We start from the raw sequence: 24,392 nt of genomic DNA on the forward strand, positions 1-24,392 counted from the left end.
TTATATTTCCATTTAATGATTTAATCAGGTTAAACCTGTCTCCTATTCCAATCAAGGTACGGTACATAACTCCTTGAGGAAAGGAGAATGCAGCTCATCCTGATCTAATTACACTTACACAAGTATCTTAAAATAGTTGCATAATGCTTTACTATTTGCAGTGCAGAACTTGATCTTGATCCCAGTGAAGTTAATGGCAGAACTCCTAGTCCCTACATGGAGGGACTAAGGCCGTAGCCACCCAAAGGCAAGCAGAATGGTAGGATGGTGTCACATGAGGTTAGAAATAACCTCACGACCATCAGATCCTGATCTCCTTACTACTACTACTGCACAGTAACTTTTAAGAATTTAGACTGACTCATACTCATGGAAGATTGTGTAATTTAGACAGTGTCTAATGTTTCACTGGTCTGTTCAAGTAAACTTAGCTGTGTTAGTGAGCAATGGTGGCATTACTACTAGACAGCAAGTTACCATTAGCAAATGGAACTAGTTTTACAGGGAAGCAGAAGGAGCCACAGAAAATATCTCAAGGACAAAGATTTTGCAAAACGTGACTTGGGTTCTAGTCAAACACTTGGAAGCACCCACTGCTAGTAAGCGGTGCCCTTCTCTTTTCATCACTCCAATTTAGCGTGTGCTATATTCCATTTCGTATGTCCAGCAAGGAGCATGTTAACCATATTCACTAATTACAAAGGAAGAATTTAGGATTCTTTTCCACGGAAGTTTCAGGCACCAGTAGGACTGATGTCCCTCAAACTCAAGTGCTGTATAGCATATTCCAAACATGATGAATTTCAAAGCAACCTCAGAAGAAAAAGGTACCAGCTTTCCCATAGTGTGAAATAGCGTACAAGGGACATACATGCATATGTGACACAACAGGCAATTTCACACCTGCATTCTGTCTCTCCACAGGATAAGGTAAAATATCTTCAACAGATGGGAGCGTCTCTTCACTATGCCAGTGACAAGAATACAATTATCATGTATATGCATTACTATTCCTATTGATAATTAAGGGAGATCCATCTTCAGCACAAGTGTTGCCTCTGGTGAGGGCAGCAGAGTTCTGGAGCTCAGTTTCATATACTACATGTTTGTCATTTTCCTTGTGGAAGAGTTTATTTCATAATCATAAAGTGTCCAAATATGATCTGGTCGGCTAGCATTTGAAGTTTTAGTGTTCGCTTAAGTGGTTTGTAGTTGGCCTCACATTTGTGAGGCTGGCCACATTTGTGGTCTGAAACCACCACATACCTGAAATTCCAGGACATCTATATAGAACAAGTCATGGCATGATACCGAATCTGAATAGCAATTAAGAGTGACACATGCATTAGAAATGACAATGTTTCATCATATCAACAAGAATTTAGATACACATCAAGACACTTTCACAGTTAAGTGGGAGATTTTTTTTTATATGGGAATAGCCTGACAACCTTTAAAATGAAAGTCCATTGGACCAATGGGGGTACAAAAACTTAATGAAAAGTTAGTATAGCTTTTGAAGACATACCTTAAAATCCTCAGTAAAGCTCCTTGGTGCTTTTGTGGATGGTGTCACAGAAACATGAGTTGATAATCCCATAGCACGTGCCACATTCTCAAACAGCTCTAGTACAGCACTGGCCAAGAAACAGCCATCACTGAAGATGCTGCATTTGTACCCAACAGATTGCTGAGGTTTAGGTAAAAATAAAGTGCAAAAATAAAGCTATTCAATAGGGTGCTCCAGCGTGCACTGTCTTCTCTCACCTAAGGCTGCTGTTGGATTCTGGGGAAGTTTGATGGGTGCACAATAACAGACGCTGTGATGGTTGCCATGAATCCCACCACTACAATTCAAGTTAACAAGTTGGTATCAACGCCACAGTACCTGGGAAGAAAAAAAAAAAAAAAAAAAATCATTCTAATTTTCAATTACTGAACTCCCAAGAGTATGACGTTCTCAGGACTTCTCAGGACATATCTTCTATTTGGATAAAAGCCAGTGAATTTAATGGTTCAGGAAGACAAAAAAAAAGGGGGGGGGGGCTTTTAACATTAGATCAACTGTAAGATAACACAGACATACCAAAAATAGTATTGACTAGATTGAACAGGTTAGACACACCCCCCCCAAATTACTCCCAGTGCCTCCCCTCACCAACTTTAAATTCAGCTGAACTGAAGTTCTGCTGACATTGCTTTCACTGCACCTCACAGGGCCTTGGTTGCTGGGACACAGAAAAGAAAGGAATGCTAGTTGAGAATGCATCAAATGAAAAAGCGCAAAAGAATTCAGATAGCTAAAACTTCCTGTAACCTTTAGTTGGTAACATTTAGATGAAACATTTCAAAACCAAAGGGAAGATTTTTTTTTTTTTTTTTTTTTTACAAAGGTGAATTCACAAGTTAATTCCACAGGCAGCAGAAATAAAGGGAAAAGAGTGGCTGTAGAGGTGTCCTAGAATCTAACAAAACCAAAAGCTTGTCTTCTCCGCTGTGCTCTTCATTTAGAAGATTTTGCACCAATTCCTTTGCCTGAGTCTCCCTATTCTTTTTTTGTCCTCAAGTTTTAAATTCAGTTAACAGTACAGACATAACGTTTCTGGGAATCCCCAAACCTTCCCAAGTCACTGATAACTTCGAAATGCTTTATGCCGAAGAAAGGAAGTTTTCACAACTATTACCTCTGCTCCAAACTGGATACAGCAAAGTATAGTTAAACAAAGAAACCAAATGCAAGAGACTAAAAAGACTATTATTCCATTATTCCCATATATATTCATAAACAAAAATGTCTAACCTGGAACAGAAAGATTTAGGGTTATACTGAGTTGGAATATTTAATTTACTATAAAAACATTTAAAAGTGAACTCTATACAAGAAAAGTATTTGTATACTTCTTGTAGTACTGTTTGCCTAGAGACAATAAATGCAGTAATTGATGCTTGAGTTTAATCAAACTAGCACCTTGTGAGGCAAATGTTTCCTGCATTGGTCTTTCTTCAGTGTAGTTGCATGACCATTAAAATTCTAGGATACCTTCTTGAGCTAACAATCAAACCCCATGACTTTATTCCAAGGCTGCCTACTCAGTTTCTTAATAAAAATCCCTATGTTATATCAGCTCTATGATTGCTGCAAGTGCTGGGTGCAAAGTTTGGAAACTTTCAGTCATCACAAAAAGGTTATGAAATTATTTCAGTATAAAAAGGACCTTTCAAAAGCCTTGCTATCAACTAGCATTAGGTTTACAGAACAGTTATGTAGACATTTGAATGGATATAATATTTTATTTTCCCTGTTTTTGCACGGAAATGAACTTTTCGTATTTGCTACACCAAAGCTTGTAAAAAGGACAATTGCATACAAGATATTAAAATGGGTCCTCTGGGATAAGGAACTTGGGGATAAGGTAGGTTTTCCCCTAAATCAGGCTATATCTATGGTGCAGCTTTGCAATGTACTCAAAGAATTTTCTAGGCATCTAACTGTGATGTAAATAAACATTAGCTTAATAGTGGGAACCTAGGTCCAAAATGCAGTCAATATGGACAAGTAGGGCCCCCTCAGCTACGGCTTCAGAGGGTATAGTTATAGCTGCATAAAGCAGACAGTGCAAATATCCTCCCTTTATGTTTCTGCATCCCTTCATAAGATATACAAACACAGTTGAAATAAAACAGGCAAGATGAAGAGCAATGAGAAACGACATGATGAAATAGCGCCTTTAAAATCTACTTTATTCAACTGGAAACAAAACATTTTAAAAGGTGATAATGCTCTAAAAGCTATTTAACTCACCAGCCAAATCAAACTGACCAAAATCTAATTTATTCCTTGTCTTGTTTAGCAGATGCTTAAAAGATCAATATAGTTGTCTCTGTAGATCGGCATGAAATATTAACCAGTCTGAGTGTTCTGAAGCTTTTTACAACATATTCAGCCTCATTAAACATTAAGCAGCCTTGAAATATAAATATAAAATAACTATCAGTTTCCTATCCTTCAGACACAGAACAAAGGTAGCTCAAATGTGGGAAGCAGGAGGAAAAAACATTAAATGAACTGGGAATTCACAGAGAAGTTAACTTAGGAAAGCTGTCAGTATAAATTGATTCAATCAGATACACTTTACCGTAAGGAAAGATAATATTGCAATATCAGAAGAGTATCTGATAAGGAACAAAACAGTAGTGTGACTTTTATAGCATGAAAAATTCATAAAAATATGCCTCTGATCATAAATATACTCATCTTAGGCCCAATCCTCATTTATACTATAGCTCCTTTCATGCCTCATATTTGCTATAAGACCCACGCCATGGGTTCGGTGAGAATTAAGCCCTCTTCTCTGCTTTTCATTACTGTCTGGTATGTTAAAAATATCTGGGCAATACAGCAGAAAAGAGTTTCAGGTTCACTAAAGGGAAATGTCATCTTTGCAAATCACTGAAAGTAACCGGACATAAACTGTCAAAATAAGTCAGCGAAACAGTGTGGTTATTGTCAGTACATAACTCAAGCCTGCAATCTGAGATGTGGCTAAAGGTTATAGACAATATGGCTAGACGGTTCTACTATGATGTACAGATCAACTAATTAGTTAAAAATGCTGTTTAATTTTAATAGATGCAGTACATTTAATACCTTTTTTTCCCCCCATTTGTCTGCTTGCTTTATTATTACTGCATACTGATAGTGAAGAATAAAATTCAGCCTCGCACAGTATTGCCTTTACCACTGCAGAGTCTGTCTGGGTTTAGAGAGAAGCTTTTTATGTAGCTTTCTTATTGCTACTTCTAGTATTGTCTAGTATTGATATTGAACCAGACATACCAGTGTTAGAATTTATTACAGCCGCCTTCTCTCAATTTGGCAAGATGGTAACGGCAAGAAGTGAAACTGTGTAGGATTCATTCCCCTGCAGAGACGCTAGACTTTGTAAACAGTATACTGAGCTATTAAGTTAGAACTATCAAATTCTCTTATACAACATGATGGTAGGAATGCCATCAATCAGTCATTGCAAAAACCATAAGGAGTTGAGAATGAAACAGAGAAACTAATTCAGTACACCTAGAGGCAAAAATATATATATTTTTAAAATAGATATTTTTAAATTTTTGCGGCATAAGCAAGACATCAATGGGCTCAGATAAAGAATAAGTGCATCAGACACATTAAGAAACGATATTCAAATAGCATTTGACGTTGGGCTATTTTTGCTGCATTCTCAGAATAGATCTGAAAAGATACTTTTGCATTCCACTGCATTACGCCATATTTTTATACTTTCTCTACCTGTATGCTACACTGTTAACAAGCATTGATTAGAACAGCATCAAAACAAATGTTTTACACTTATTTGCATGCCAGTTCTCAGGTGTGCTTTGTGGATAGGGTTACACCATCTCCAAAGATGCATTTTAAAATTAAATTAAAAAATACATCTAATGGGAAAACATGATACACATTGTAAGCAAAGCCCGGTACCTTGCAGTTTAGTCAAAGGGGTGAGTCACAGTCTCACCGCAATACAGGCTCGGGGAGGGCAAACAAAGCCTTGGATTTCCTGTACCCTCTTCAGTTCTGCACCATCCCACCTTGCTCCTGGTAAAATTCAGAAGAATCTCAAATAAAAAACAGCCCTGTGTTACCAGAACCACACTCATCCCTTCCCTGTTACTCTTTTTTTTTTTTTTTTATTCCCTGATGCATGGGGGGGTACACGGAGCTGCCTCCTCAGTTCCACTGAGCAGAGGCAGTTGTGCAAGGAGTCGCTCACATTTCTTACAGCCACGAAGATGCACAATGAAGCCATAACAAGGCACGTGGATGAGGCTGCGTGATGCAGACAGGAACGCGCAAAATTCGTGTAACAACTTAAGGAGCACTACGTGGTGCCTTGCTTGCTTCTTTAATTGAGTGCTTTGCCTAAATTGCAGGTCCTGCAGGTTGTTTGGTAAGAAAGGTAATTTGACAGTAGTGTCAAGCATTTCTTTGATACCATGGTACAACACAGGAGTTGAGCAAGACAGGTTTTCTTGGTGAGATTGCCACAGCTCTTTTATCCAAAAATCCTCTTCTCTTAAGGCTATGCTCATTCATGTGTCACCCTTGTATCTCACTGAGCTTCTGGCATATAGGAAACAAAGTCTGGAGTTAGATGGTCACCTGAGTGCTATGAAATTGGCATTGAAGCTCGGGGTAGAATGAGCCGGCACAAAGATGGGGATATATAGGCAGCAATAGTACTGCACAGGGAGAGAAATTTTACCTATCCAACTGCTCTCCAATCAAACCTGGAACACTAGCCTTTGCACAGATGAAATCTGTTTCACTTTTTGTGCTCTGCCCCCCTTGAACCTTTGAGAGAGATGAAAAACAGTAATGCCAAATTTACTGTAAATATCTACTCAGGCAAGGTGGAACAGTCTGCTTTGATCAAGTTGCACTTACACTTCTCTTAGACATCCATCCAAACCCAGTTTCTGGAATGCATTCTTTGAAGTCTCTTTTTACACAAGACTTCTCCTGTCCATCCACACAGCTAAACTTTTAACTGGGCAGTCCCTCATTACTCATAACCTTATTACTACAGTATCTTTTTCCTGACAACAGACTTGTCCCTGCACATGCTCAGCTCAAAGCCGTACTGCAAAGCAGAGCCAACACTCCACTCCCTCCACTCCAACAAGCTCCAAGTGACTCATCTTCACTTTCAAAGCTCTTCACAGCCTACAGTCCCCAATATCCCTGATCTCTCACCCACCGCTGGAAGTTTTATTCCTATCATTCACCCACAACACAAACAGTTCATTTTTTAAAGGGCACCTAGAAGCCAAAAATTTTGTGCTTGCACTCCCATGCTGTTCCTCATATTTGAGAGGGTTTTCTAAATTTCTGGTTAGCTCACAGTGCCCTCCCAAAGCTCTCCTCAGCCATGACATCTTCTAAAAATATAACTGCCAACCAGCACGTTACTATGTTTTCTCTATCAGCAAGACAAAACAGAGAGGAAGAAAGGAAGCTATCTAATAAACCAATTGATATTTCGGAGGGTAGGGAGGAAGAAACTTCCTAGGACTTCCACCAGTCCCATCCTGGCTGTCGAACACCGCCTGCATGCATTCCTTCTTTTGCCTCCACCCATGTGCTTTCCCTTTTCTTGCGCTATAAATTCTTTGGCAATGTCTTTTGGTTCAGCGCTGGTACAGTGCTTAGGATAGTGAAATTGTGTCTCATGACTTGGATTCCTAAGCGTTACAGTAATACAAGTAATATAAAGTTAAAACTGTGGTTGTTTTTTGACTAAAATTCATACCTCAAGACCACCAAACCATGAAGCATACAAGGGAGAGAGAAAACAATCACACGGATCAGAATGGCACAATGCAAATGCATCAACCCTCAGCTAGTATTAATTGGTATGGCTCCAAAAGTATATTTTATCTCTCTCTTTTAATGTACCTACGCTCATTTACATCCACAGGCACTGTTTAAAATAAATTTGGCTGTAAACAACCCTCCTAGATAAAAAAAGAACACCGAGTAAAGCATCCCTGTGCAATTTTTTGCTGTTTTAGGGGATGTGTAATGGACGTGTGTGCAGCAGCACATAAAAGACAGATGAGGAAGCAAATTCTTCAGCTGTTTGGATTAAAACAGAATAAAAGTGTTCACATATATGCAAATTTCTTTCACTGAGGCCTATAAAGATATCCTGGTACTGCTGTAGCTTTCCGTTGTCTCTAGAAGAACGGAAACCTTATTTAAGATCAAGACAAGGACAGGCACACACGTATCAGAGGGCAGTGAGAATGACATCAAAACATGTCAATAGGAATATGAGGGCTCTTTTGGAACATCCTAATAGAAATCTATGACCTTTTAAACTCTACTTACTATAGGTCACTGAAAAAAATGAGTTTCTGGAGCAGATCTAATAGAATTAAACTTTTTTCTTTGGGAGTTAAATGACTATTTGATACATATGTAACTGGATACAAGCACACACAGAACATAGATGAACTACCAGCAGCAAAGTCACTGGATCACTTATTATCTTACAATGTCTGATATTCTTCAGTATGTTTATTTTCAAAAGGCATTGTGCTAGATTTGCAAACAGGCTGGAAAAAGCTAATTAGAAATAACTATTGTTGAGAAATGTTAATGTGGAATGGAAGGCATTTAAAGAACAGTAACGGAGTTTAAAATGTAAGTTCATTCCAGTAAATCAGTGTCAAAATGACAAGAGAAGCCAACATGGCTCAAGACAGATATATGGAACAATACGTAAGATAAACAAAAAAGCTTTTGAACCCATCCACAGAATATGAGACATGAAAGATTTGATTAAGTATTAAAAGAAAAAGGCTAAACCAAATGAAACAAACCCAAAAGTGAATCATACAGTTCAAAATCTCTCAGTATGCAAGGGGGTGTTTCTGGTTTGGTTTTTTTAATTTTTTTTTTTTAAATCAGGACAAAACCAAAGAATAAAGAATTCACTTTCCAGAATGAGAGTGAAAAAGATCAAACTAAAACACAGTGACTACCAGAAATATTTAAAGAATTAACTTGCAACTATTCTAAGATAAAACTGCATCTGGTGCAACATACCTGGATACTCCTATAAAGGGGTTTTAATGCTTTTCCCCACCTTTACCGCTCTCTCGTATCAATGCAAATTATGCACTGACAGCACTCACCAAGAGCAAGTACTTTGACTCACATTCAGGCAAACTGAATAAACAGAGGAGGCGATCACTGTGTGAAGTACCATCAGTCCATAACCCACCTCATCTCTACAGTAGCAGACATTTGAGGGGCAATTCCTTCCCTTGATTTTTGCAGTTATTGCACTGCATCTTCATTCAGCATGAGTGAAGGTAACGGCCCTTCTTCTCACAGACTAATTATCAGTGCGTGGTGGCTGGGAGCTTGTCCTGGTTTCAGCTGGGATAGAGTTGATTTTTTCTTCCTAGCAGCTGGTATAGCGCTGTGTTTTGGATTTAGTATGAGAATAATGGTGATAAACACACTGGTGGTTTAGTTGTTGCTAAGTAGCGCTTACACCGGTCAAGGACTTTTTAGCTTCCCATGCTCTGCCAGGTGCACAAGAAGCTGGGAGGAGGCACAGCCAGGACAGCTGACCCAGACTGGCCCAAGGGCTGTTCCATATCGTATGGCGTCATGCTCAGTATAGACACTGGGCAGAACTGGCTGGGGGGCAGCGATCACTGCTCGGGAATGGGCTGGGCATCAGTCAGCAGGTGGTGAGCAATTCTATCGTGTATCACTTGCTTTGTATATTATTGTTGTATTATATTACTATTATTACTACTACTACTATTCTATTTCATTTTACTTCAATTATCAAACTGTTCTTATCTCAACACATGAGTTTTCTGACTTTCACCCTTCCAGTTCTCTCCCCCATCTCACTGGGGTGGGGGGAGTGAGCGAGCGGCTGTGTGGTGCTTAGTTGCCGGCTGGGGTTAAACCACGACCGAGCTGTACACACTTCCTGGTCGAGGTCCTTCAGAAGCTCTGGTGGAGCACAGGGCTATAATCCATTGCACACACTGTCCTTCCCCCTCTCAGCCCCACAGTGTTCCCAGCACGTTACCTCTCGCTGACGTGAGGGCAGACAGCACAGACCATGCCAGCCCTTCACAATGACTGCTTTGCAATAGGTTACTGGGGCAAAGTGGCTTTAGCAGACCTATCTGGCTCCTTACCCTGTAATAACAATACAAAGTGGAAAGGTGAAGTTTTTCATGGTAACTGAGCTCTACTGAATTAAAATAACTATAACTTTTTTTTGCACAATTTGTCTAAATCAAAGTAAACTTTTGAGAGAAACAATTTAAAGTTACCAGCACACTGGGTCTTCTATAGATCTTCCTCAATCTTTCCTTCAAGGCTTCCCATAACTTTGCCTTTACACGTAAACCAGACCTATGTCCTAAAAGACTTCACTGCTATTTTAGTCTGAGCTTTCTAACTTTGATTAGACAACTAAACTAAGGATGCAAGCACTATATTGGCATATCCTGATGTAACCAGTCACAAGAATTTACTGCTTGATCCATTGGTAATGTGACCTGTACCAACTTTTTCCTGTTACAACTTATTTTCCCCTACTAGCTCAGTGGTAGTAGCAACTGCTCCTTCACATTGTGCCCTCCTACCTGAACAGCCCGTGCAAGGGAGTAAGGGAGTGACTTATGCCCCTTTCTTCTCTCGCAAAGGGATGCACAGCTACTTATAACAGAGCCCTAAGGAAGCCCATAGAGTAGACATCAGCTATCCAAGAGAGCAAAAAAAGCGGGAACAGAAATTGAGAGAAGTCTTGACTGACACTTTACAAGTTCATGTAGTTCAAGAGAGATCCCTGAAGACAAGAAAGAGACCATCATAATGCCATTAGTTAAGGGAAAGCCTAGGGAAACTGAAAACGTATGTAGGGAAAGCTTAAAAATCATTTTAGAAAACCAAGCAAGGGAAACACTTTAAACAAGCACACTAGTGGTTCAATTAAGGGTTTCAGAGATGCCTGAAGGAGAAAATCTCCAAGGATATTACCACTAGGATAGACAAAGAGAGGTAATGGGAACCTGATGTGGAGATGTTCAGAATCATTTCCCCAAGTTTCATATTGGAAGCTAAATGCATTAAAAAATTTAGAACAGCAAATGTATTCCAGAAATGTGTACAAAGTGCATTCGATAAGCTGTTTAATCACATATCGGTACAAACAGCGGGTTAGGCTAATAATTTTACAGACAGAAACCGCACTGAAATGCAAAGAAAAGGAAGTCTTGATTAATAAGGTGAGCAGGGGGGAGAAGAGATCATTTACTTCTCAATAAAATAATTTGGACATTTGTTAAAGAGAAGATGGAATTCCTTTTAGGAAGAAGTCTGCTAGCTAATCTTTCAAAGAATCCAGAACGAAGGCAAAAGGTAGAGAAAAAAGTCAGAAGGAAAAGCTGCTTTAAATTATTAATCAATACTTGGACTGACCAAGCGCTTTCCAAGACAAAGTGTAAATAATACTATTGAATTATACATTTTTTGATTAATTTTTTTTTTCTTTTAACAAGGATGGCAAGGTTGGGGTTTTTTGGGGGGAGGGTGGCAGCAGTGGTGGTGGAATTTAACAATAAACCAGAATTAAAAAGATGAGCAAACTTTATCATTTAGACCTTTCTTTTCCAAAACAGGGTTACATTTCCCCTAGAAGCTCAAACTGTACACAGCTATTTTCCATCCACCGATTAGTGTGCATTTTGCAGCCCCCAATCTGAGCCCCCACACTTACGTGCCGACTTATTCAGCAGAGAAATCTAAGAGCTTCCTTCTCCATCACCACTGGCACAAACTACTGCGCCACATATTTGCACATCCATTCTCCGTGATCATAGCTGTATGGCCTTCATTTAAAATTAGGTCTGCATTTGCTCTTGCCTCGTTCACAGGGAATGGGAGGTTTTTACTGTAACTACAAGCCTTTAGCTCTAGCTGCAGCCACATGCTTGGAGGAATCCAGTTTGATTTCCCATGTGTTTAACAAATATCAGAGGTCACATAAAGAGAGAATATATGGCTCTATAGGAGCATAAAACCTGTGGAGGAAGGCGAGAGAATAAACAACAGCTAACACCACCACAAAGAGTAGAACAAAACACACCATTTAATGTGGTTTAAAAATACTGACTACAAAAACTGGCTTTGCCCAATATCAGCCAAGCCGAGACAAATATTTGAGGGTGTACTACTCAGCTGTTTTCTTAAAATAGTAAACCTGCATAGTCTATTCCCAAAGATTGGCTTCTAAATAAGATGATAACCACATTCCAAAACGGCTAAAAATTCAATATGATCAAGCATAGTTTGACTGATATGCAACTGTAGCAAAACAATATAACAGACAACAATCCCTACGCCTCTTCTCCTCTGCCTCTTCATTTCGGAATCATGCTCAGAAATGGAGCCCATCAGCTTGCCTCACGTTGGCAGAGGCAGGAGGAACGAGGAACAGCAGAGGATGGTGCTCTGCACATTCCCCTAGCTGAGCTGGTTATCCTGCGCTCTCCTTGGGCTTTGGCAGTGACTACACCCTGCAAAATAATGGCCTCAACAGCTTCTTAGGCCACTCGCTGTTATAATCTGTATAATAAGTATTAGTTTAGCTTTTCGTATGGAAAGTTAATCCCCTAATAACATTTCAAATTACTGAACAGTGTTTGGAAAAAATCATAGCTACCATTCAGAAACCTGTGCTGCAATCAGCTACACAAGATATACAGCCTTCTGTAATTAGTGCACACCTTTCAGACTTGGCTAATTACCTCTTATGAATTAAAATTGTTCCCCCCCCACTAACCACTATACTTGAGAGAGGAAAAAAAAAAGAAGAAAAGATAAGCCCTATACTTCTAAGGCAGCTGAAAATTCAGTAAGATAATGTCACTGATTTGGTTATTTCCAAGTGAACATCAGGTTATTCAACCTAGGTGAATTTAATGATTCTGGACAGGTTGTGCAATGAATCTTCCTATAAATCACTTATAATTGCAAACATAAAAATTAAAAATCAGTCTGAAGAGAGAGATAACACAATATTAATGATGGAAAGCAGTAATCTACAGATAGTGGTGCTGCCATTTTAATCGAGGCCATTCTGATGAGAAGCTTCTGAATCTCATAGGGACAGCACTAGGATGAAGAGGCTAGGGTGTCTAACCTGCAAGAGTCTTTAAATGACTGCATGTGATTAACAAACATGTTTGCAATATACTGACATAAAAACTTCAGAGTTTTTCTCTCTAATACAATGTTCTGTACATTTCTCAGAAAGACCAAGCTCAACTTGGCTTTCCACACCTCCTCCCCAGCTGGCTGTTACCCCTGTGCTGAGCCATGAATTAGGAGATTTGCTTGCGTTAGTATCCTAAGTCAGCATTTTGAATGATGCAGAGCATTTCAGGTACCAAATTCCCTGGGTACAGACTGCCTTTTTTATATCTCTGTGTACTGATCAGCTCAACGATGCCATGACCTTCTCATAAAAGCAGTAGAAACAGCCTGGATCATGGGGAGATTTGTGCCCCAGCTCGACAGCAGTGCTGAAGTCTTCAGTTCAGTCAATGGAGAGAGTGTCCTGTCCTGTGACACAGGCTGACAGCCCACCGTGTCTGCCTGCCCTTCCCATTCTTTCAAGCACAAAGGCCTGTCTCACTTGTAGGTGTTAAAACACAAGAGCTGGTACAATACCTCCAGCCCTGCCCTGCCGCTCCGCAGCCCTCCGGAAAGTCATCACTGCACAACCCACACAGAGCGAGCATGACAAACAGCAGAAGGACAACTGACTCCAGACCAGTCACAAGGGCACTTCTATTACTTAGAACAGCAACTGAAAAATATAGCTTTTACCTTCACACTGAAAAAAAGGGGGGTCGTGGTGTTTCTCCTCCCCTTACCTGCCAAGGGCCTGTGTAGCAAAGGGCTACAGATGCAGCAAGAAGAGTGCATGTGTCCTCTGACCTGCTGTAAACATGTTTCATCACCTTCTACGAAACACAGTCTTATTCATGGATCTCATTTAATGAAGAAATCCTGCACTTTTGAAAATAAGTGCATTTTAATCTATCACCTCTTTGGAGTTTTTGAAAGGTTTCATCCCCTTTTATTTTAGACTAAAGCTTTTAGGAATATTAGCTGTGTCAAAAGGAAAAATTGAAAGCCATAGTACAGACTTTCAGAATTAGAGATTGCATTTAAATCTAGGAGCCAAACTCATCTGCTTTGTCCTGTAAGCAGTTTGGAGCCAAGATTAAAACCAGGGTTTTTCTGGTCATAATTTAGATAAAATTGAACTTTTCTGACATTAGCCATTTTTATCAGATTTTGGCTCCAGTTGAAAGAAACCTTGCGGGTACAATCATACAGTCAAATGACTAACTGCCACCCTTTGTGCCTGTTAATTATTTCTGGCCACGGCATTCTGTACATAATGGAGCATGGACACAATATGATGGCTTTGCTTTTTTTTTTTTTTTTTTTTTTAATTTGGCTTCTAGGTCAACATTTTGAGAAGTCAATACTTGCTTTGCTGAAAGTCAAGGGATAATCTGCCTGGAACACCTTGGGTTGTCTTGTATAGGTACTCAGTATTTGCAGCTCTCAATGACTTTTAACTAGAAATGTGAGAGCAACCATAACTACAAAATCAGGCCAAAACTGCTTCAAAATTAATCACTTCACAAACCCAGGAACTATTAAACAAATATGGAGATGATGTTGGGGGTAGGGTGGGGAAGGATTTTCATCCCTGGGAAAAACCACAAAGTCCTTGTCCTAGGCTATTGTATTTTATTTGATTTTTAACTCCTTCCTACTTGCCATGGGACAGAGGTATTGAAATATTTGTATGGTATTACATTAATATCAAATCATTCTGCTTTTTTTCTCGTGTGATAGTGAAGTGTAGTCACGTTAGCACATTTCATTGTAAGTTAGTAAAAATGAACGTTAATATGACCTGATACTAATCCACCATGACAGAAAATTCCTAATACGATAAAACTTTCATATCACATTAGTAGAAAAAAGTCAGTTCCTGCCTGTTCCAGGTCACTTTCAATGTTGCCTTTGAGCATAAAGTAATGGCAAGCATTTGTCTGTCTGCAAAAAGGGTCCCTAGCACTGTTCAATGGCAAAATAAAAATTTTATTCAAAAGTGCCCTTTTTTTGTGTGTGTGTGACTTAGCCCATTGCAGGAGATCATATCAATTAGCTTTCATTTCTAAGCCTGAACTCCGAGTTACTCAGCATGCCTCTTGTAATGAAGAGCAATCTCTTTTTCATAGAATCATAGAATCGTTAAGGTTGGAAAAGACCCTTAAGATCATCGAGTCCAACTGTTAACCTAGCACTGCCAAGTCCACCACCAAACCATGTCCCTAAGCACCACGTCTGCCTGTCTTTTAAATACCTCCAGGGATGGAGACTCAACCACTTCCCTGGGCAGCCTGTTCCAATGCCTGACTACCCTTTCGGTGAAGAAGTTTTTCCTAATATCCAACCTAAACTTCCCCTGGCGCAGCTTGAGGCCATTTCCTCTCATCCTATCGCTTGTTACTAGGGAGAAGAGACCTAAAGAAATGGCTGTTTCTTTGTATTAAAATTATAACAACTGCAGAAATAAATATTCAGTCCAACATGAATCCTCTCCTCATTTTCATGCCCAAGCTTTGAAAGGAAACAGTCAACCATGGGCAGCATGTTCCATGAGTCCTTCAAAGCAAATGCCAGGTAGACAAATACTGTTGTTTTCCTGCAAGAACTCAGTAGATGTCTGGATGAAGCAGAACCAAGTCACAGCTGGCTCCAGAGCAGCGTGCAGCCAGCTTTCAATGGGGCAGCTCAGGGAGGCTTTGCAGGCCAATAACCATACCAGTTACACTAGCTAGTTTGAACATTACCATCAGTTCTTCAAGTTGTCAATATTACGCTACCATTTACAGAAGCTTAAAGTCTGATCCCACACTTTTGCCATCTCTGGGATACTTTTGCTTGCTTGGACCAGGATTTGATGAGTAATCATCCTTTCTGTAAGACCAAAGTGGTAAATCTAATCTAAAATATCTAAATAAGATGATCAGGTGTCATCTAAATAAGATATCACATGTAAATAAGAAAGTGCTTCTCAGGACTTGTTGGGCATTTCCCAGAAACTGATACAAGATTTGAAAGAAACACCACCAACTTACTACAAAGCTTTGCAAAATCTCTGGTAAAGCAGACTCCAACTGATAATTAAATCTGTTTCCTTTGTCCCTGGTGACCCAAGTGAGGAACACTCGGGTCATTCTGCAACCCAGTGTAAAATAGAGGAGCTCAATTTAAATCCAGATCTTGATGCCAGTTTCCAACAAACTAGCATCTGGTTTTCTTGGTGTAGTTACTTTTTCATTGCACTCTCATTACCCTGGACTGTAAGAACAGCGGTACGATCAAGTAGTCCTAAGAGTTGCAAATACTGAGCTTCCTTACATAAACTGCATAATTCACAAGTTAAAGTTAGTGTTACACAGAATTTAATTTTTCAGTACAAAGATTTAAATTTTATCAACAGAAATATATCCAAACAACAACAAAAAATGAACTCTTTTTACTTTTCCTCTGGAAAAAAAGAGGAGGAATGAAGGGTTCAATTTAAACTTCTGTGGAACAGTACTGACGACAAATCATGCAACGGATCAGCTTAGTCTAGAGAACATCCCAGAAGTGAGTGTAATACTTACTTCAGTTTGTTCTTTAACTCTGATTATTGGATGCCCTTCTGTGTTGATGCTAAAAAAGGCCCAAAACTTTTAAGTAACTTCATTACTGTACCTTAAGAGGAAAAAGAAAAAAAAAAAAAGTGGTTCCAGTTGGGAACGACCAGGTTACTACAACCCAAAAAGGGTGATTTTCAGTTATATTACTGCCTGTGAAACATTACAAGTGCAAAATGTAATTACCTTAATGCTATTTTTGATATCATATCAGCAAATTACACCGAGTCCCTACTGTGACACTTATATCAGGGTAAGAATTATCCTGTTGTGAGTGTCGATCCCAGGGGAAAATGAGGCAGCATAAATGGCTGTGATTCTTGAGCAATTAGCTGCTCCAAGGCTGCAGACACTCTTATTTAAAAGATACTTATGGAATGTTTAACCTGTAAACATCTTGAACATTTACCTCCTATTTGTTTTTTTCAGTAATTAAGCCTCCAGGGGATCATCCTATGTAACAAGCATTTCTTCCTTATTTTGCCACCCAGTTTTCTTTTTTAATCATGAGAAAATCCCTTTCTGCTATTAAGATACACACCGTGAAATTTGGAATTGTTTGTAATAACTATGTCTTTCCATTAGTACTAATACCCTAATGCCACAGGACAGCCATGTAATATGCTGAAGGATTATATAAATTCATGTCGAGCAAAAAGAAATTACAAGTTTCAATCACCTTTGGGAGTTAGTTTTTCAGTTTTCAAAGTTCTTTAACAATTATTGAGGGAAGAGAGAAATATTGATCATTACAACTCATTTCAGAACTTAAGCATTTACTCTAGAGTCAGAGACATTGGCCTGAAAGAGCCAAAAATACAGACAACTGGATAAGGCAAAGGCTACGTTAACACCTGATGATAAAAGGCACAGGATATAAAACAGTTCTGCAGTAGGGCATCAAAAGTGTATGCAGCTCTTCAAGGAAATTTTATACACACAGCAATAGGAAAGGGATATAATATTAGTGAAAAAGTACCGTTTCAGCATGAAATTATTCAACAATATCTATATCCGTATTTTAAATTTTGAAGTTTATAAGCTTATATGCTACAATCAAAATTCTGGATGAATGTAGACCTTGTATTTTTCCATTCATCTGTACAGGTAAAAGCCAGCCAGGCCTATAACTGAAAGTAAAAGCACAAGTAAAAGTACACCTTAAAATTTAAAAAGTATGCCCTTTCAAAATCATTTTCACCTCTAAGCACAAATGGGAAGATAAACACATTCTGAAAAGAATCCAGAAATCTCTCTTCTAGGCATAAGAAATTACTTTTTGTAACATTAATTTATAGACAAAATACAACTGCATAAAAACATCAGCTTATAATTAGGTAATTTAAAAACCCATAAATTAAGTCTTTCTCTTTGTAAAAAAAGTCAGTTTCATGACATACAAAGCATCAGCTCGATCTCTCCAAATTTCTGATAGAGTATGATTCTGCTAAAAGTCATTCTTTTAAACTGAACTAAATTACAACTATTACCACACTTCCATCATTTTAATGCATCACTGAAGCAAACAAAGTATATGCTTTGGTAAACATGGAAATTATTGATTTGTTAAATGCCTTATATGACACATACAAGACTCAATATTATCCACGTACATGCTAAGTTATTCTACCATCTTTCTTTTACCATTTCTTTCCTTGACTTACAGTTGCCATACCACTAAACTTTTCTCCTGGCTAATAACTACCGATTTTTCTTATATAATTAACTCATTAGCAGATATTATCTTCTGTTTGAAAATAGCAACAAAAGGGTTTTCTTTACAGTAGTTAAAGGGCCTTGAAATACACCGGCAAATACAATAAGCTCTGTTCCAGCTGTTGGGAATTTTAAATCCAGGTTTTGGGCTGTTGTTATTATTAACTGCATGTGTGTCCCTGCAGGTGCTACAGAGCTCCGTGCAGCTCGTGTGAAGCACACCATAAAAGGACTAAGTTGCCTTGCACCATGTTGGTGAACACTGAGCGTACACACAAAATTTACTTTTTCTCCTGGCAGGACAAGGGTGCTGCTAAAAGCACAAAGTACTTGAAAACAGCAAAAATACAAAATGATGCACAATTGTGACATCTGTTGAAACATTTCTGCATTCATTCTTACAGTTGCCAACTGCATCAGACTCTCATGGGTCCTATATAATACAATAAGAAGTTATGAAGCATAACAGATTTTTCTCAATACCAAGACAACCATGAAAACAGGTAGCTTTCACTGCACTATATTTTTCTACTAAGTATCTGAATAAAAGGGTTCATATTAATCCCTTCATATGAATTCTGACATCACTGGCAATAAAATATAGGTTCAAATTCTCATTTAGTGATCAGTGGAGTTAACTTAGCCTACACTGGCAGAGGAAAAAGGATGATTAAGTGAAAAATGACTCATTATAATGCAATCCTTTGAAACAGTGCATGCCTGCAAATATCAATAATACTGCCAATTACCTTTAATGTACCAAGCGTTGCGCAAGACCATGTTTAACATCCACTTGAGAAGAATAGATAATAACAAATACTTGAGAAGTATCCAAACATCAACAGTATATTAAACAAACATATGGAAAACTATCACAAATATAAATGAAATATGTACATCTTCCTTCCAGTTTAAATTGCCTGCAAATATCTGTGATGAAGACACACATCTTAACTTTCTTAAATTAGAAAGAAAATAGACCCATCCCACATGCTCTTTCTGTATCTCCCAGATTGCTGATGACTCCTCCCTCACATGGAACAAGGGACAATCAAGAAATACATACCAATATGCCCTTTCTGGTCACTAAGACAATGTTCCTCACACTTAAGCTGCATTAATAAGATCTGCAACAGGGAGATTCACAATTCTGAAAAAAAATTCACTAAACACCCATTAAATTAAAATAATATCATTGCAGAAACCTATAAAGCAAAAAGGATTAGGATGCAGCAACAAACAGCTGGATTTTGGCTGACAAGATTTTAGAGGGCAATGTCTTTATTTCCTCATAATTAGTGCGAAGTGCTACATAAAGAGATTTTTTTGGACAGAATATAGCTGGTCTTTCTCTTGCTGCTTGATATTTCCTTTCTGTGTATCATCCCATTATCTTCCATTATGCTCTTCCGCTATAGAATCTCTATTTTTAGATTAAACCGAAATTAAAAGGGGGAGAGCGCATTTCATGTGAATCGTCCATCTAAAAATCACCAATATAAATGTAACAACAGCAGTAGAAGGAAACAACGCCAACAGCAGGAGAACTGGTCCTGTCTTTAAAATTTGTTGTGAAACGGGATACAGTTTACAAAATAAGGACAAACAGGAACCCCCACCCATCCCTTTGTCTGGCACTCAAATCTTTCATTCTCATGTTCTTACCCTTGAAAATGATGCAGGCGCTATTACTTACACAAAATATTTTGATGCAGTCATTCTCCCAGATCAGCCAAACTTGGTGCCTCAGAGTTTCTCTTTGCAGAAAGCATTATAATCAAATAGAGATTTTTCTTTTTTCCTTTTGGGAGCTACATCATAAATCCAAGTGTAAATACAATGAAGATTTTCTATAGTTAGTTGTAATGAACCTTGTATGCTAGGGGGACATTCAAATTAAAAAGGGACAAATCTTGTCAGAAACAGAATACTTTTGAATATCTCATTATATTCCTTTTTACAGCGTACTTGAAAACAAGATCATTAAGTAGTGCTTCTAAAAGTATTACTATAATTTTAGCAGTAACAAAGATATATGTTAAAAGAAAAAAAAATACTTTGGAGCAATCTGTAATAGATCTAAAGTAAAACTGAAGATTACCTTAACTAAATAATGCTTCCTTTGTCCATACCACACATTCCTAATAAATATAGAGAAGAAAAAGTGTTCATGCAAAATACTGAGATGACCTTAAAAATAGCTTTCTTACAAAAAGAAAAAGAGTCATATAAAGCAACTGCAGTGGAGGGTAATTTAGAAGAGAGAAATATATTTCTATATATTTCTATACAAAGCTGAGTATAAAAGTATTTATCAGATGCATAGATGGTCTAAAGATATTAAGAAAAATAATGAAAAATTACTCTTTCATTGTCATATGCTTCTTGCAAATACATGCTGGGATAATGCTTCAACTATAATAAAACTGCTCATTATCTGGAGATGCAGTAACAGGAGAACAAACATCATTTATATTGCTGAGAACCATTCTGTGGAGGCAGCGAAGGACTACAGGAACAGAGATTTCTTTTTGATATTTGATGTTTATGTAGGTTGATTGAAATGGAATGATTAAAATCATTTAATTAGAAACTGCACATGGGAGTTCTTTGCAAAAGAATAACATATGTATTTGTTTAACTTCACAATACCCGGTCTGGTAGTAGTACAAAATCATTTTGGAGGCAGAGGGAAAGGAAATCAGGAGAGGATATTTGTGCTGCTGTACAGCTGACCAGAATATATTTGATTTAGTGTTTGTCATATGGGCAGAGTATTGGATGTACTATTTGGGATGTACAGTTCTCCAGTTCTCACTGGTTATCTGGTGATCCTAATGGGATTGCTCTTTTTCCACTACTCCATATATACACACTGTGTGCAGTAGCTCCCATCTATAACGCACACTCCAGGTTATTAATGTCAGTCTAATGCTCAAACGATACCAGTCTATTTCCTGCAAAAGACAGAGTGTAATTTCTCAAGTAACGGGGATTTTTTTCTGAAAACAAGACTTAAAATGTAGATGTGCACGATAGTAAAAAAAAAAAACAAAACTGTTTAATAATAATACTTTCTTCCATTTAGAGGCTTATAGAGGTTCTCTATTATCTACAGTTGTCTTTCTTACACTATACTGAGAAAGTATTATTTTCTCTAAGTAATGAGGATAAGAGCAGCAAGATGTGAAGCAATTTACTTGAGGAGAGCTGGTAGCTGGTCTGAGCTGAGCTGAAAGCTCAGGAATTCCTGGATGCTATTACTGCACTTCTCTCCACAATCTGGCGCTGCCTTTGCTGTAATCATCTCCCGGCAGCATTTGTATAAATCATTTGCACTGCTGTAGCATCCAAAGAGCCCACTCAGGCCTGTTACACCAGTTAATGTACATACACAGAAAGAAACGGAATATCAACATCAAGAATATCCCACACAGTAAAACAACTTTTTTTTTTTAATTAAAAAAACAGCAAAGGGAGAGAAAGGGCAATAATCTAAACTGCAAAACGAGCAGCGCATGACAAGCATGTCAGTTACTTCCACCGTGTGATACAACACATAGCTCAATAAACGCCATTTTTACTACACTGCTCATCTAAACTTACTTTAGGCTACTTTGCTAATTTAAAGTTCTTCCCTTCCTCTTATTTTTTTGTGCAATGCAAAGTAATTTTAACCTCGTTACATGCAGTTATAGGATTAAAAGCAGTTGCGTATTCTGTCTTGTACCAAAAATATTTTCTTGTTTCCTGGCAGCACCATTCTTTTTGTTTTGTTTTCAGAAGATTTCATTAGAAGAACTTAATTTTTATGGTAGAATATTTTTATATATCCATATCAATTTGTGAGATCAGTGTTCATAAAACATTCTGTGTATTTTTTCAGATATATTAGCATTATTTGCCAGTCAGGACCGCTACAGTGTTTTGCTTTTGGACTCCCATGTGTTTGCACTGAAAATTAAAGACAGATCCACACTATGTAAGACAGGTCAATACCAAAATTTTTTTATATTTGTAAAATAACATTATCTGCTATCAGCAGAACTACAGCTAGCATCTGTGATTACTCACGTGATGGGAGCATGAAGGTCCTCCAGGCAGACTCCATGATAGCATTGTACAAAGGGAACGTGCCTGGGATCCGTGGTGCTGGCACCCACACCTGCCCTCCTGGCTAGGCAGCCCTGGGGGCAGAGCACTCCGAGTCACTCCCTGATCATTAGGAAGTCAAATATAGAGTTTGTTTATTGAATTAAGTTTCATGTTGCAATTGAAATGGTAGATAGGTCTCCAAATGAAACACTGGGAAAGGAGCCAGTTGTCCAGTTAGACACCATTTAAGAATGGAAGCAGTGACTGAAGATGGGATAACAGAAGCAGCACAGAAAGATGTCCTGGCACCGACAGCAGCACCTCCTCCATTCAAAGGTGGGGAACTAAGCAGATGGGAGGTGTGGCTGGGTGTTGCAGACACTGACTTGGGACAGTCTGGAAAACTATCACCTCCAAGTTTCTGTATGATGATGTAGTCCTTCTTGAGAGAGCAGGAGGAATATCTGACACTAACACTCTATGACTGAGACACCGCAAACACAGAGGTAACAGCAGGAAAAAAAGTTAAAAGATAGTGACCAAGCATTACAGTTGTGACGTGAACATGGAAATCTCTAGCAGTGTTACACGAGTGGGAGCCAGGACTCGCACATAAACAAGGAGGAAAAAAGTACTGGAATATAGAATAACTCAAGTCACAAAGTTTGGCCTAAAGAAAAATATACAGACGGTTTAAGAAAAATTGCTAGCTAACTGTTCATTGAGCCCAAAATTATTGACATCAAGCTAAAAGGAGTACAGCAAATAATAGATTCATATTAAGAATCTAATACTTTTTTCTGGCAACAAAACAAAAATTCCTACATGGAGGAAAAAAAAAAAAAAAAGAAAAAACGGGATCTCTTACTTCTCCCATACCAACAAGCAACAGGAAGCTGCCCAGAGATAAAGTTCTAGGATACTTGGGCTTTTTCTGTTTGCATATGCAAAAAAACAAGCTTGTGAGTCAGAAGAAAAATACTTCATTTAAGAGGTCTTGCTGTCATTTTTGGCATGGATCTGAAAAAATTAATGTATAATGTGAAGACCACAGCGAGACCCAAGCTAACAAAGCTAACATGAGACTCAGCTCCTGGCTGCTCCATATCGCACACCTTGCTCTGCCAGAACTGGGGAAGGGGATGAGCACGCAAAAAGCTCCAAGTCTGCCTCTTACACGCACTCACGACCAACTTCTTCAGCTGCGTAGCTCAGCCCAGAACTGACGGATATTCTGACCCAAACTGGACAGAGTTCACTGAGCACAAGTCTGCCTGGCAATGTCTGTTGTCAGGCTTCATTCTGCTTTCACCTCTTTTTGGGACATTTAAGAGTTGCAGGGAATTCCCCTCGGCAACAGCTGGGGAGAAGCTCTTCCTCCCAACACCCTGAGGAACCAGGGCCAAATTGGCTGCATTTCATAGCTGAAAAAAGAAACAGCCCTTAGAGCAGATGGCAGGCAGCAAAGAGTGGTGTTGGAAACAACCTTTCAAGGCAATTCAATCCAAAAATCACAATTCCACACAGCTTTCAAGTGAGGACCCAGCTACCTGAAAAATTCTTAACATCCTAGCAAAGAAAATTCTGATCCTTAAAAAAATAACGGTAAGGATATAACATCTACTGTTATTAAAAGCAAAGGTACATCAATACAGATTAGTGCTTGGGTACCACCAGCAGAGATGCAATAGAAAGAGACAACCACAACACCAACACATTTTTCCCCTCTGTATGGATATCAGAAGTAGCAGACAGCCTAATCATCAGCAACAATACGACACTCGTAGCAAAAAAGCATTCATTGAGATCACTCTGAGGCAATGTATTTTGCCACAGGACTGGAAGTATCACATCCTCCTTGCTGGCTGTAGCTCACTCTACAACGTTTTGTGTCAAACAGTATATGTAGTAATAAAACTATAATAATAGGTACTGAACTGATTAGTTTTACACCATGCTAAACTGGCTTCTTCTGAGATTTAAATTTAGAGTAGAAACTAACGGTATTCGAAGAATTCATTACTCAATTTTACTCAACACAGCTCATGCTGCTGTTATCTGCTAAACATCATCATCATCATCAATGTGCCCCCTTGCCCATTCTGCCAATTAAAATCACCCCAAAAGTACAACATCAAAAAGATTATGTTTTCTTTAAGTTGACCTTTAAAACTGAAGTTTACAATGCCCTGGTAAGAACTTATTATCTTCATTTACATAATTTTCTT

General features: G+C 38.5%; 2 long non-coding RNA genes across 9 annotated transcripts in view; both read right to left on the minus strand.

Annotated features, from left to right (window-relative positions):
• LOC148057055 (uncharacterized) overlaps nucleotides 1–24,392 on the minus strand; it is a 121,764-nt gene that overhangs the window by 69,886 nt on the left and 27,486 nt on the right. For 7 of the 8 annotated variants that reach the window (XR_015701313.1, XR_015701308.1, XR_015701315.1 and 4 more), the window contains exon 5: nucleotides 1,529–1,888. This is a non-coding gene — a long non-coding RNA (uncharacterized LOC148057055). Of the gene's footprint in view, nucleotides 1–1,528; nucleotides 1,889–16,320; nucleotides 16,388–24,392 lie in introns of those variants that run through there. The other variant, XR_015701310.1, reaches the window with a different exon arrangement.
• Nucleotides 19,766–22,342, minus strand: LOC148057056 (uncharacterized). The gene is made up of 3 exons (XR_015701317.1): nucleotides 22,144–22,342; nucleotides 20,171–20,210; nucleotides 19,766–19,880 (listed from the first exon to the last, which is right to left on the minus strand). It is a non-coding gene; the product is annotated as an uncharacterized LOC148057056 (long non-coding RNA).

This window comes from Nipponia nippon, unplaced genomic scaffold, assembly GCF_047370975.1.
Source record: "Nipponia nippon isolate SJK-2023a ecotype South Korea unplaced genomic scaffold, ASM4737097v1 scaffold_10, whole genome shotgun sequence".
NCBI classification, from domain to species: Eukaryota; Metazoa; Chordata; class Aves; order Pelecaniformes; family Threskiornithidae; genus Nipponia; species Nipponia nippon.